Source organism: Ictidomys tridecemlineatus, unplaced genomic scaffold (assembly GCF_052094955.1).
Source record: "Ictidomys tridecemlineatus isolate mIctTri1 unplaced genomic scaffold, mIctTri1.hap1 Scaffold_1663, whole genome shotgun sequence".
NCBI lineage: Eukaryota > Metazoa > Chordata > Mammalia > Rodentia > Sciuridae > Ictidomys > Ictidomys tridecemlineatus.
In genome coordinates, this window is record NW_027521451.1 from 57,643 (window position 1) to 70,374 (window position 12,732).

The following is a 12,732-nucleotide window of genomic DNA, read 5'->3' on the forward strand; positions in this document are numbered from 1 at the left end:
CTGGAGTTGGCAGAGGCAAGCCTGGAGTCTCCCAGTCACAGCGGCTGGCCCGAGCGCGCAGGGAAAGAGGACTCGGATGCGCAGGGCTCCCATTCCCCTGACGCATTTTCTGCACCACTGGTGGCCGTCGGGGAGGTGGTGGGGAAGAGTAGGAGGTTCTGGGGATGAGGCGGTTAAAAAGCACAGGGACTGGGGGGCTCCGGATTGTGCAAGAACCGCCCCCTCTCCTTTACCTTCGAGCCTACCCTGGGCTCTCCAGGCTCTGGGCCCGTCCCGCGCCCGCCGCTGGCGGATATGGAGCGTGTTTCCCGGAAACCCCCAGGTAAACCTTCCTGAGTTTGGAAGGGGGACAGCTCTTCCGGGAAGCCAGTGAGAGCCGAGAAGACTATGGGATAACGTGGAGGGGAGGGAAATTTCCTTTTTCTTTTCTTTTCTTTCTTTCTTTTTTTTTTTTTTTTAATATGGGAAAAGCTGCCCCTGGACGGCGGGGCCTTTCCATCTGAGGCTCTCTGTCTTGGGGAAAAAGCAGAATTGCGGGTGACACCTGGGAAGGGAGGAAGAGAAGGTCCTTAGGGGAATATTTACAGGTCAAATCGATATCCCCGTTGGGCTACGAGGATGGCCAATTTCAAAGCAGATTAGATTACTTTGTGGCATTTCAAATAAAACGGCAATTTCAGAGCCTTGAGCATGTGGGCGACCTGCGGGAGCTGTCCGCCTGCTTGGCTCAGTGAGCGCAGGGGCACTCTGCTGGAGCCCTCGAAGGGAATTCCTCCTCAGGTATTTTTCTTTTAAACCAAGGGCAAAGGGGCGGCTGCGAGGGCACAGGCTGCAGCATGCTGGGCAGAGGAGAAGCAGGGGCACGCTCCAGCCTCGAGGAGCTCAGGGAGCTCAGGCTCTGAGCGCTCTGGGTGGCGCCACCGCCTCTTGCTGAACGCTGCCGTTTACTGGTTGTTTCATTTCCTGGTCCAGGTTTAGGAGATGCATGGGGACAGCCGAGTCGCACCGGGCCTCTGGATAGTGTCGCCAAGGAGCTGGGATCGCACTTGCTGCAGGTAGAACCACCGCGCCGTGGGAGGAGCGCCGCCGCCGCCAGTCGCCCTGGCGGGGGCTCCCTTCCAACCCTGTCACCCGAGTTTCTAGGTGCGCGGCACAAATCCACAGGCCGCCCCCAAGCTGAAGAAGTCCCAGGGGCGGGGGTGGCTCCCGCCCGGGAGGGTCAAAACCCAAGCGTGGATGCTTAGCCTGTCCGGTACAGCCTCAGCCCCAGCCCCAGCCTGCATCCCTCTCCATCCCAGCGCCCCAGGGGTTTCTAGCTCACCCAGACCTAGGCGGAAAGGCGCCCCTGAACGTGGTTAAATCGTTTCAACCTTACTTCGGTTTGTCCCAGAAACCGGGCCAGGCTCTGGAGCCAGAGAAGCACCGTTCAGGAAGCATTGTGCCACAATGTGGCAGCGTTTAGCAAGTGTGAGTGTGTGTGTGTGTGTGTGTGTGTGTGTGTGTGTGTGTGCGTGTGCGTGTGTTGTTTTTGAAAATACATGTGCGAGGGAGAAGGGAATGGGGGAATATTTGAAACCCGGAACTTTCACAACTAAAGAGAACTGCGGTGGCATAGCAGCCGGCCAGGTAACACTCTCTGGGAGCCTGGCCCACACGCCCTCGGCTCGCCGTCTGCCCGCCCTTCCAGCTTTGCGCTGCATGTTTTCCGTGTTTCATACTGTCCACATTATAAGTGACACTAATATCAGGGAAAACTAAGTGCTTGCAGGGGAACTTCAGAGAAAGTCTGGTGGGCAAAGTCAACACTTCCAGAGGTCTTACATTTAATTAATTCCTGAGTGGTGTGTGGATGGCTGTCTTTGCAGTTATTATACATGTAAGTGAATTAGGTAATTGAAGCTAGGAAAGCACACTCCATGTTTTCAATTAAGAATATTATTTTTTAAGCTACTGCTGGTAACGTTTAGAATTTAATTATGATAATTTCTTCACTTTTATTTGTTTTCCTAGATGTTGCAAGAGATCTGTTTTGTTAAATGTATCTCTAATGGTTTTAGAGTTTAGCAACTATGCAAAATACATCAAAGTGTCTGTAACTTTAGAAATTGCTTTATAGTTTGTCCCAGATTCTGTTAGGAAAATGTGTTGTAGCTGAGTTAGAAACCTGAAAGTAAGACATAATCAAGTTGCTGGTCTCAACCTAGCACAGGGAAAGGTAGTGATAATTTAGTTAGCAAAGAATTTTTGCAGCAAACGGTATTTGAGACAGCAGAATGTAAGGATATCTTTCAAGTTTCATTTCTGCTACATTCTTTATAGCCCACCTCCAAGGGGGAGAGTAGAAAACCCAAAGGTAATCTGGTTTCAATTACATGCTGTAAAAATAGAATTTGTGGCCAGAAATTAATTTGTAATATTTTTTTATGGGAGTTGCACTGCGGATTGTATGGGTCTTTCACAAACTTTATTGCTTTTCTTTGGTTCTGGATCTAAAATATGAATGAGTAAATAAAGTACAGTTTCCTTTTTCAAAAGTTAAGTCTTTGACACAGAAAAATAATCATTACCTTTTTATTTGTCTTAATTATCTCTTATAGTTTTATCTTATTTTTAGAGGGATTAGGTAAAAATCAGAATTTCATTTGGGTAGTTTTAATTTTTTTGGAAGATACTTTTTCTCCTTGAATTTGGCAAAAGTTATTCAATCTTTTACAAAGTTGAAATAGTTAATTCTATAGACTTTGTCTGGTAAAATAATCAGGTATTTTGTTTTATTTTCTGGGGAGCAGCAGTGGTCGGAATTTATTATTCAAATGGTACTTATGGGTAACTAGAATATTGTGGCAAATAATGAGTATGTCCTAGTGGTATAAATGACTGCCAATTATGACTTAAATGGTCTATATAGTAGTGGATGTTCCCCTAAGTACCATAGAACTCTGGATTTGTGCTAAGTGCTAAAATAACTCCAAACAATAAAGCTACTACATTTAAAGTGAGCATGATAGGAATTCTCAAATGTTTCAGATGATTTTTGTGATGTGGATGTAAGGTTTTTTTTAAAGTGCTTTAAAAACATTTCAGAGCCTGGCTTGGGAAATAAACCTTGAATGTTGTCACCTGTGGTCCTCATGGCCCTGACTTCTTTTTTGAATTTAACAAATATGCATTGATTTTTTTTTCCCCAGTTCTGGGCTCATGGATGCTGGCGAACACTTCACCACTGAGCTTTATGCCTTCCTCCCACTTCACCTCCAGCCCAGTGACAGCAAAATTTCTAGATTTAATGCTGGTGTAGAACTAACATCTCTTACCCTGATACGTTTTCTGTTTCAGACTTTGGATGGATTTGTTTTTGTGGGAGCATCTGATGGCAAAATCATGTATATATCCGAGACGGCTTCTGTACATTTAGGTTTGTCCCAGGTAGGTATGGCCTAATTTTATGTACAATCAAAATATTCGATTATATTGTAGCAGATTGTGACAGCTTTGCCTAGCCTGAAAATGAGTCTGCATTAGTTTATGAACATTATTCATAACTGCAAAATACCCCCACCCTCACCTAGTGCTGGGGATTGAACAAGCTCTATGACTGAGCTCTACCCCCAACCCCAAATTTCTCTTTAATAGGATTCCCATGCAGTTTTCTTCTTCTTCTTCTTCTTCTTCTTCTTCTTCTTCTTCTTCTTCTTCTTCTTCTTCTTCTTCTTCTTCTTCTTCTTCTCCTTCTCCTTCTCCTTCTCCTTCTCCTTCTCCTTCTCCTTCTCCTTTTTCTTCTTTGCATTTTTACCTTTTTCCTTTCTTTTTCCTTTGAGGCTTGTGACAACTATGTCTTCACTGTGGCCAGCCCTGTTCTGAGTCTGTCCTATGTATGCCCTGCCCTACCTGCTCACCTAGTGATGTTAGATGGCACAGAAAAGAGCTTCCCCAGGGGACCTACAGTCAGGCCACACATGCTGGGCTGCACATGGTATTGTGCGTTGCTGTGAGGTGAGAGGAAGCTTCTGTAGAACATGGATTTATGCGGCATGTGTTTTGGGGAGACAGAAAGGGAAGGGGTAGATTTATGAGTGTTCACATGGAATTCAAGGTCATTTTTCCTGAGTTTTTCCAGTTCAGTGGTTGTTTCAGTAAAGCATTTTATATGCTTGTGATAGAAACTCATAAAATTCAGTTTACTACTGTTTTGCACTGCGAGGTTCTGGTTTCTTTAGAACATTTAAATATTACCCATTTTTCTGGAAAAGTGAAACCATCTTCTGAAAAGGGGGTTCCTCCCTTAGAAGGAAAAGATGACCTCAGCTTGTGGACCCCCAGCCAGATGAGGGTTGGGTTGAGGGTCCGGCTGCTGTCTGGGCCTGTGGATGGCCCGGACAAGGAGAAGCAGACTGGGTTTCCCTTTCACATCTCTGATTTAACAAGCGTGGGGAAGAGAGATAAAAGTCACATTTTTTTATACATGCCAGGACTAAACGTTCCTTTATATTGTGAGCTCTCAGCGTGACTTTTCATCACAAGTGAGGACATACTTCAATGAATGACAGAGACAGAACAAGGGCTCCTAAAAAGCGTGTGAGTGACCTGTTCTTTCCATCCTTCTCCCACAGTTAAGCCCAAATGGAACATGCCTATTAATGTTTCTTGAGTTTTTCTCATTGAAAAACAAAATTACCAAATTTGGGAACCCGAGTTTGGTGTATTCCTTTTCTTTTTCTGCCAGTACATTAAAAAAAAAAACAAAAAAACTTTTCATTATTTTACAGCCATCTCTTCCAATGTATGCACATCCTTCTCCACATCCAAATGGGCTTATGTGTTTCCTATGCAAAGTCTGTTAAAGGAGATTGCATATTAAAATAGTTTAGAAGGTTGTTTCTTACTCTCTCTTCTCTTATGGGACCTGCTATCCCAAATAGTTTATCAAAGCTTGATTCTTTTTTTAATGTTTATTTTTTAGTTATAGGTGGCACAATATTTTTGTTTTATTTTTACATGGTGCTTAGGATTGAACCCAGTGCCTCACATATACTAGGCAAGCACACAAGCCAAACCTCCAAAGCTTGACTCTTGCATCTATGTGAACTGAGGGATAAATATGTGTACAGACTGAGAAATGTTTTGAGAAGATTAGATTTACTATTTCTATGGGATTGGAGATTGTAGCAGCTTAGTGGTAGAGAATGTGCTTAGCTGAATAAGTATTGCCCACTCCTCATCCCCAATCCTCCACAAATAAATGGAAAGGAAAGAAAAAAGAAATTTATTACTTTACATTTTTTAGAATTAATCAGAATTATTTACTTGCACCTAGACTGGTTTCTACTTCTGACCTAATCTGTGGATTATTTACCTTTTAAAAGTATAATTTACTTTTGATAGTCTTACAATATTGTCACAAATAAGATAAAACATTTCATATACTTTTAAGATGATTTGTCAAAACATTTTTGATCAGGGGCTCACACTGGCATTAAAGTGTTTTTGTAGCTGCAGATGGAGGCTAACACAACCTCATCGAGGAATCAGAAGAAAACCAGTTGCCCTGCATGATCAACTTGACTTATTTTTTTTGCAATTGTCTTCTCTTCAGGGAACAAAGAAGCTAAAGGAATCTACAACTTTCTTAGAAAATGGTAGTACTGGCCCTTCCTCCCTTTTAAAACAAGGATACAAAGTTTTATTTCTGCATATGATCACAGAAATCAATTTGACCACTATTTTTCAGTATTAAATTTATATCTGAGATCCCTAGCAGTCAAAACAAAATGGGAAATAAATTCAACTATCCAGGAATTTTATGTCCTGGGGTTATATTTTAAATAATATGGTAATGTCTGCTCTGTCTCTCTTTCAGATCATGCTGGGAAACAGATCAGAATAACTATTTTGTGTGATTTGTGAAGTATAGGGAGCTATACAAAAGCCAGAAAGCCTCACTTTCATTAAATACAGTTTGCAACTAGAGTACTTTGGTGGGCATCTCTTAGGGTTGCTCGGTCACTTGGAATATGTGAGCACATCTTTAGGTACTGAGCACAACTTAAGCAATCTGTCACTCAGGCAGCTCAGCCTACCAGCCTACCTTGCACCCCACACAGACTCTTTTTATGTGGGAAAAAGATTCTGTTGATTATGAACACAATAATTAAGAATGACCAACACATTGGAAAGGTAATGACTAAGCCTTCTGTCAAGATTAACTCCACATGAGGAAATGGAGGCAACATAAAAGCATGATGTTTCTTTTTCATCATATGCAAAAATACAACTTTGTATCGTTGTTTTAAAAGGGAAAAAAGTCCAGGTATGACCATTTTCTAAGCAAGTTGTAGAGATTCCTTTAGTTTCTTTGTTGCCTATGAAAGGACAATTGTAAAAAAGATAAGTCAAGTTGATCATGTAGGGCAAATGATTTTTTTCTGATTTCTCCATGGAGTTGTGTTAGCCTCCGTCTGCAGCTACAAAAACACTTTAATGACAGTGTGAGCCCCTGGTCAGTGGCTGGGGAGTGTTCCACAGTGAACTGTTTAAATAAGCAACAACAAACTTTTCTCTTAGATCTGCCTTCTGTTCATGATTAACTCCATAGAAGGAAATTTAGGTAGAATTGCAATGTGTATTTTTTTCTGTCTTCTTTACTTAAACAGTAAAATAAAGTATTGAATAGGATGTCAAATACCCAACTACTCTTTAAAAAAATGTTTTGCACCCTTTAGATTATTTTCATTATTAGCAAAGAATTGGACAAATATAACAAACCAAAAACCTTAATAAAATAGGCTTACGGACTGGGGATAGTACTCAGTAGTAGAGTTCTTGCCTATTCTGCGCCAGGCTCTGGGTTCAATCCCCAGCATACACACAAAAATATTAGTAAAATTTTACCCAGTAGACAGAGTAATGCTTTAAAATGTTTTCTGGTGAATAGCAATTGTAGTAATAGCTTATATTTACATGGTGCTCGTCTGTATTCCTAGAACTTTCAATTACTCTCAGTGACATTGTCTCATTAAGTGAGGTTCATGTTAAGTCAAGGTTACACTCCTCGGTAGAGGGTCACAGGAACATACCTTCCCCCATCAGTTCTGCCATAATCGTGTGAAAATTCACAGCAGAAGGGAATTGTTCTGTTTTGTCCTGCTTTTGATCTGTACTATCTAAATACCTGAATTATACATTTGAGGATGTAAAAATGATTCTTTATATTCTTCAAACCCAAAGCCTTTTTTTTCCTTTTAAATGCTGGAGATGGAACCAGAGTCTCTTCCATACTAGGCAAGTGCTCTACCACTAAGCTATACCCCCAAACCATGTTTATTTTATTTTGAGGCAAGTCTTGCTTAGTTGCTCAGTCTGCCCTTGAACTTACCTCATTCTCCCAAGTAGCTGGGATTGTAGGCATGTGCCACTGCACCAGGCTTAAAAAGGATTCATTAAACTTTTTTTAATTCCAGTATTGGAATTTTTAAAAATCTACGTCTTATGACAGTGTATTTTTTTTTTAAATCTTAAGCTAGTAAACAAGAGGTCATTGTTGTTAAACTGTGGTATTAAAAATGGCAGAGATAAGCAGAAAATACAGTTAGTTTGTCCACCTAGTCCAGAGGCTGAGCATTAGAAAACAGTTGCATCCAACCTGGGGATTCTGTCAGGTTTGCAGCACAAAAACATACAGACATATTTTAATATGTTGGAAAAAGTAGTGCCGGGAAGCACTCTTATCCATAACATTCACTGAACATTTACCAACGGATTTGATTCCTTTTTTGTTCTTATTATTGTAATTATTTTACTTATATTTAAGCAAAAACAATCCCTGTATAGCTGCTATATATAGTTTTAAATATCCTTGTGGTTCAGATTTCCTTACCAAAGTTCCATGTTATATAACATTGAGGTTACTGGTATACATTTTCATATAAAATAGCTGTTTATGAGACACATAAAGAAAAATGTAATATTTGAGATTGATACCAGAAACACAATAATACAAACAGCAACCGTGTAAGTTAGAGGCACAAGACCAAATTTTTTCACTTTTGAAATAAAGAGAAAGGACGATGTTTTATGTTTGTTGACATAACTTGAACCCTGAAACCCAAACCATCTTAACCATCTTATTTTTAAATGCTCAATTTACCATACTCAGCAAAACATCCAAAACAGAGTAATGTGCATTTCCCCAGTGCCGAGTGACTCTGCCCTTCCCCACAGAATATACCCTTTTAGTGTTGTATTTATCATAGGCAGTTTTCTTGGCAGGAGGAAAAGCTATTCAGCAAAACATAAAAAAGCTCTTAGTAGAAAAGTCATTCATTTTGTAGTTAGCAGGGTTCTACAAATAATAAGGGATCACATCGAAGTTCTGTTTTAATAAGTCTGATGTATGAGTCCAGGGAGTTTTATGGCAACAACTTTCTCTCCTTCTCTAGACAGACAGACAGACAGACGGACACACACACACACACACACACACACACACACACAATATTTTTCCTGCAAGGTAGTCACATTTCTTCTGGCATTGAAAAGCATGAATAGATAAATAAATACAGGAAACATATGTCAACCATAATTTTGAGTTAAGGTCAGCACTGTTTTATCATTCCAGAATTTGTTCTGTAAAAACATTTCCTTTATTTGACGGCTATTTTACTTCCTAGACAGTCTTAGTGTTTTCCTGTCCGTTTTATAATGGACCCAAGAACTCAGAAAATCAAGCCCTCCTTCCCTGCCTCTTGCCCCTCCTGGTTCTCCAATCTCTGATGAGAACAGGAACTTTGGAAATAGATGAAAATATTTGGGGATTAAAACCCCTAATTAGTAGAGATACAAGTTTTCCTGCAAGTCCCTAAAGGTGTTTCTCAACAGAGACGTTAGTAAAGTACTGTTTTTTTTTTAAATTTTTTAAATTTTTGTTGTAAATGGATAGAATATCTTTATATATTTACTTCTATGTGGTGCTGAGGATTGATCCCAAGGCCTCACACTTGCTAGGCATGTGCTCTGCCACTGAGCTACAACCCAGCCCCGCAAAATACTATTTTTCTCTCAAAAAGAATTTCAGGAAAACCACAATGATCATTTTTTTTCCCTTAAAACATGGATAAGAGTATCCATTACAGGCCAATACTAAAACATTATTATTATTATAATTATTTTAAAATAAGCTGGACCTCAATGGCACAGTGCTTGTCTAGCATGCTTGAAGTTCTGGGTTCAGCCTGCAGCCCCCAGAATAAATATATAAATAAACACATATATAATAAGCCATTGAAATAATGATTTTAAAAATCCAGCTCCTTTAGTGTTTAGCTCGAAACTCCCCATTTTGATAACACTCTATAATGTGCCCCATAGCTCTGTCTCATGTGGCTGGCTTAAATGTTGCTGGTTTATTTAAAACTTTTTAAGGGGTAACAGGAATGACTTGAAAGAAGAAGGTTCATATCTCTCTCTCTCTCTCTCTCTCTCTCTCTCTCTCTCTCTCTCTCTCTTTTCCCAACAAAATGACATAAACGTTTTTCACATGGGCCAATCTCCATTGAGGTCGATTACAGAGGCCCAGATTCGGGAGGTGGCTGTGAGGAGGTGACAGGGGGATGTCTGTAACAGGATTCTCTCTGTGCTCTGCTTGCCTCATATTTGAAGGAGATGCTCCAGGAACGATGCCGAGAGTGGAGCCATGCAAGCCTTCTGAGGGGATGAAATTACTTAGCAGACCAGAAACAATCTCTTCTGAATAAAGAAGGCAGTTTGCCACATCTTGACAGATTAGGAGAACTGGCTGGGAGGAGCGGGATACATTACTTCACCTCTCCAGGGCCCTTTGGTTCCAAGTGAAGAGCTGAGGGCCCTGGAGGCTCCAGGAGAACTTCTCACTGAGCCACTTGGCTGGCCTTATGCAGCTGTGGGACCTGGCACATGGCACCTGCAGGGCTACCCCTTCGTAGATGACCCTCTGACTGACAGCAGGTAGTCTCCAAATGTGCCCTGGCCAGACACAGGACAGCCACAGCCTCCTTGTGCTCCCTAGGGTCACACCTCCCTTGGGCAGGGCTGTGAAGACTCTTCTGACCCACTCAAGGTCCTTTGCCTCCCAAGGGCACTATTTCAGCTGGGCTTTGGGGTTCCCACTGGCTGCGTTGAAATTACCGTCATTCTTCTTTATGCTCCTCCAAACAATACTGGAATACACTGACAACTGCCCTTATCTGTCACTCCCAACTCTACTAATAGGAGTCTTAAAAACAGGACTGTGTCCCAGTACTCAGAAGACTGCCCTGGTGGCTCTTTCTGAAACTTTCTGTGCCTTTGCCCATTTGTGAAGGGGTGCAGGTCTCCAGGACTCAATAGCGTATCCTTGAGTGGCATCCGTACTTGGGTGAACATTCTAAAGATGCTCACAGTCAGGAACAGGACCCCCAGGGCCCTCTGTGCAAATATCCCAGTAGTGGAGTTTTTCTGGAACCACCCATTCCTGCAGAGCCAGGTCCAGGCCGACACAGACACGGCTGGAGGGCTGCCATGGGGCCCCCTGTGGGGCATGTCTGGAAGGAGGCGTTACCCTGGTGTTGAGGTAGCAACCCCAGGAAATAACCACCACATCATGTGGCTGGCTGGAGTGGCCCCAATCCCTCCTGCAGGTCACACAGAGACACAGCCGCACCCTTGGGCCAGAGCTGTAGAATTTGCACAGTCATCTTGGACCAGGAAAGCCAGAGATACATTTCTGGCAATGTGAGAGAGGCCTGGCAGTGCCTGAGGCACACGGTTCAGAGCTGCTGAAGAAAGGGGCTTTGTCAGAGTAGAGCCTCCCGTGGTCCCTTGGTCAGCTCTGAGAGGTGGAGTGGACGCGACTCTGGGAGGGAGCACAGTAGGGCTGCAGTGGCTATCTCAGGCAGGCAGCATGTGAGTGGGGGTGCAGGACACAGCCCAGAGAGTTGGAGTCCATTTTGAGCTGTCTCTGAAGGATGCTGCCCAGGCCCCTCCAGGGCGTTCCTTTGTGCTCGGGCCTCCTGGGCTCTGAGCTCAGGCCTGGCCCTCTGGCTTCTCAGGCATGGAAGGCAGTTCAGAGCTGGGCTGTGGGGAGGCAAAGGTTCCATGTTTGACACAGGTGTGGGTTGTGGGCAGACTCCAGTCCTGACCCCAGCAGGGTGTGAGCATGTGGCACACCCTGCACTTTCCCCTGGTGCCAACCCTGGAGAGATGGTGACATTTCTGTTCCCACCCCTGCAGGTAGAGCTCACAGGCAACAGTATTTATGAGTACATCCATCCATCTGACCACGACGAGATGACGGCTATCCTCGCCGCTCACCCGCCTCTTCACCATCACCTGCTCCAAGGTAGTTCCTCCAGGTGAAAGTAAACAAGGCCACGTTCTTAACTATGACCCAGGGCTTGGCTTCCAACACCTGCCAAGGTCTAGGGGTTACCAGGGCAACACTTGGCCCCATCAAGTGGGAGGTGCATTTTGGCCTCTGTCTTTTAAACCAGATTATTTAAACCAGCCTCCATTACTGCCAAAGACTATTCAGAGCTGCCGGGGACAAAGGTGCTCGTGATTTAGAATTGCAGGTTGCAGCCTCACAGGTTTAGACCTGGGCTGCAGCTTCTGAGGATACAGCCCAGGGGGCTGTGAAACTGCCTGGGGGAAACTACACCTGAAATTCCCCTGGGTGACAGCAGTTCCTTTGCTATGACCACAGACTGTAAACCATCCTGAGAGGAGGAGGACAGTGGCTTTGCTATTTTCATGTTACCTTGTAGCCATGGTGGACATTTCAACATATCATTTATGCTCGTGGCTACTGCAAAATTCTGGAAGTCATGAGACCCACCACTGAACCTTGTTTTTTAATGTAGTGATAAAATAGCACACTTACATCCATGTTCAGGGTGTGCCACTATGTGTTTAAATACTGGGATAACTACTTTCCTACATAGTTGGTTTGTTTTGTAACTATATGCATTTTATTTTATGCATTTAAAAGTGTTACTCTGAGCAGGGGTATGGGTTTTTTTTTTTTGCCATAGCACAAATCAGTTAAGATGCCCTGGGCATCACAAAATTAGAACAAATGCTGGGAAGATACAGAAGTTTTCTGGGACCCCGGCCTTTTAACTTCGTGGACAGCTCAGAGAGGCCAGCAGACTAATGGGTCTCACTTATGTCTTAGACTATAGTACCCAATGGGGCCCCAATTCCCCAGTGGAACAAAATGCAAATAAAAGACTTCAAAGTGGTGAGGACATTTAGCCATGGAGGAGAAATATGGCTTTCATTCTTATTGCTCCCTCCTGGGGAAGATTACCCTCAGGCTCGGAGGAGGGACCACAGAAGTGCATGCTCAGTTGTCCAGTAGCAGTTGATATCGCTGTTCCTTTCCAAGGAGAGAGTCTGGTGTGCCAGCTTCTCAGACAAGATGGGGCCTGACTATAACTACAGCCTGTGATAGTCGTTGGGATGGGATGGCGTCTAAATCAACATGAAAAAATGATGCCGAGAGTCATTCCCAACAACAATGACTAATCTTTCCACTCTGGTGTGTTTTCAAAGCTGGACACAGACAGCAGGAGTCCTAGAGAATTCCTCAGAACACCATGTTGTTGCTTAAAACACCGCACAGGGTGCCCCCTGCTTGGCAGTGGCCTTTTGCTACTGCCCTGGGTTTCATGTTCCCCTTCCTGTGTTGTAGCCTCTGGAAAAGTGGTGAAGGAATGAAAG

At 43.2% G+C, this 12,732-nt stretch overlaps 1 long non-coding RNA gene across 1 annotated transcript; it reads left to right on the forward strand.

Annotated features, from left to right (window-relative positions):
* Positions 1-859: 859 nt before the first annotated feature.
* LOC144372820 (uncharacterized) lies at positions 860-12,360 on the forward strand. Its single transcript, XR_013432693.1, has 3 exons — positions 860-1,055; positions 3,337-3,426; positions 11,242-12,360. It is a non-coding gene; the product is annotated as an uncharacterized LOC144372820 (long non-coding RNA).
* The last annotated feature ends 372 nt before the right edge of the window (positions 12,361-12,732 follow it).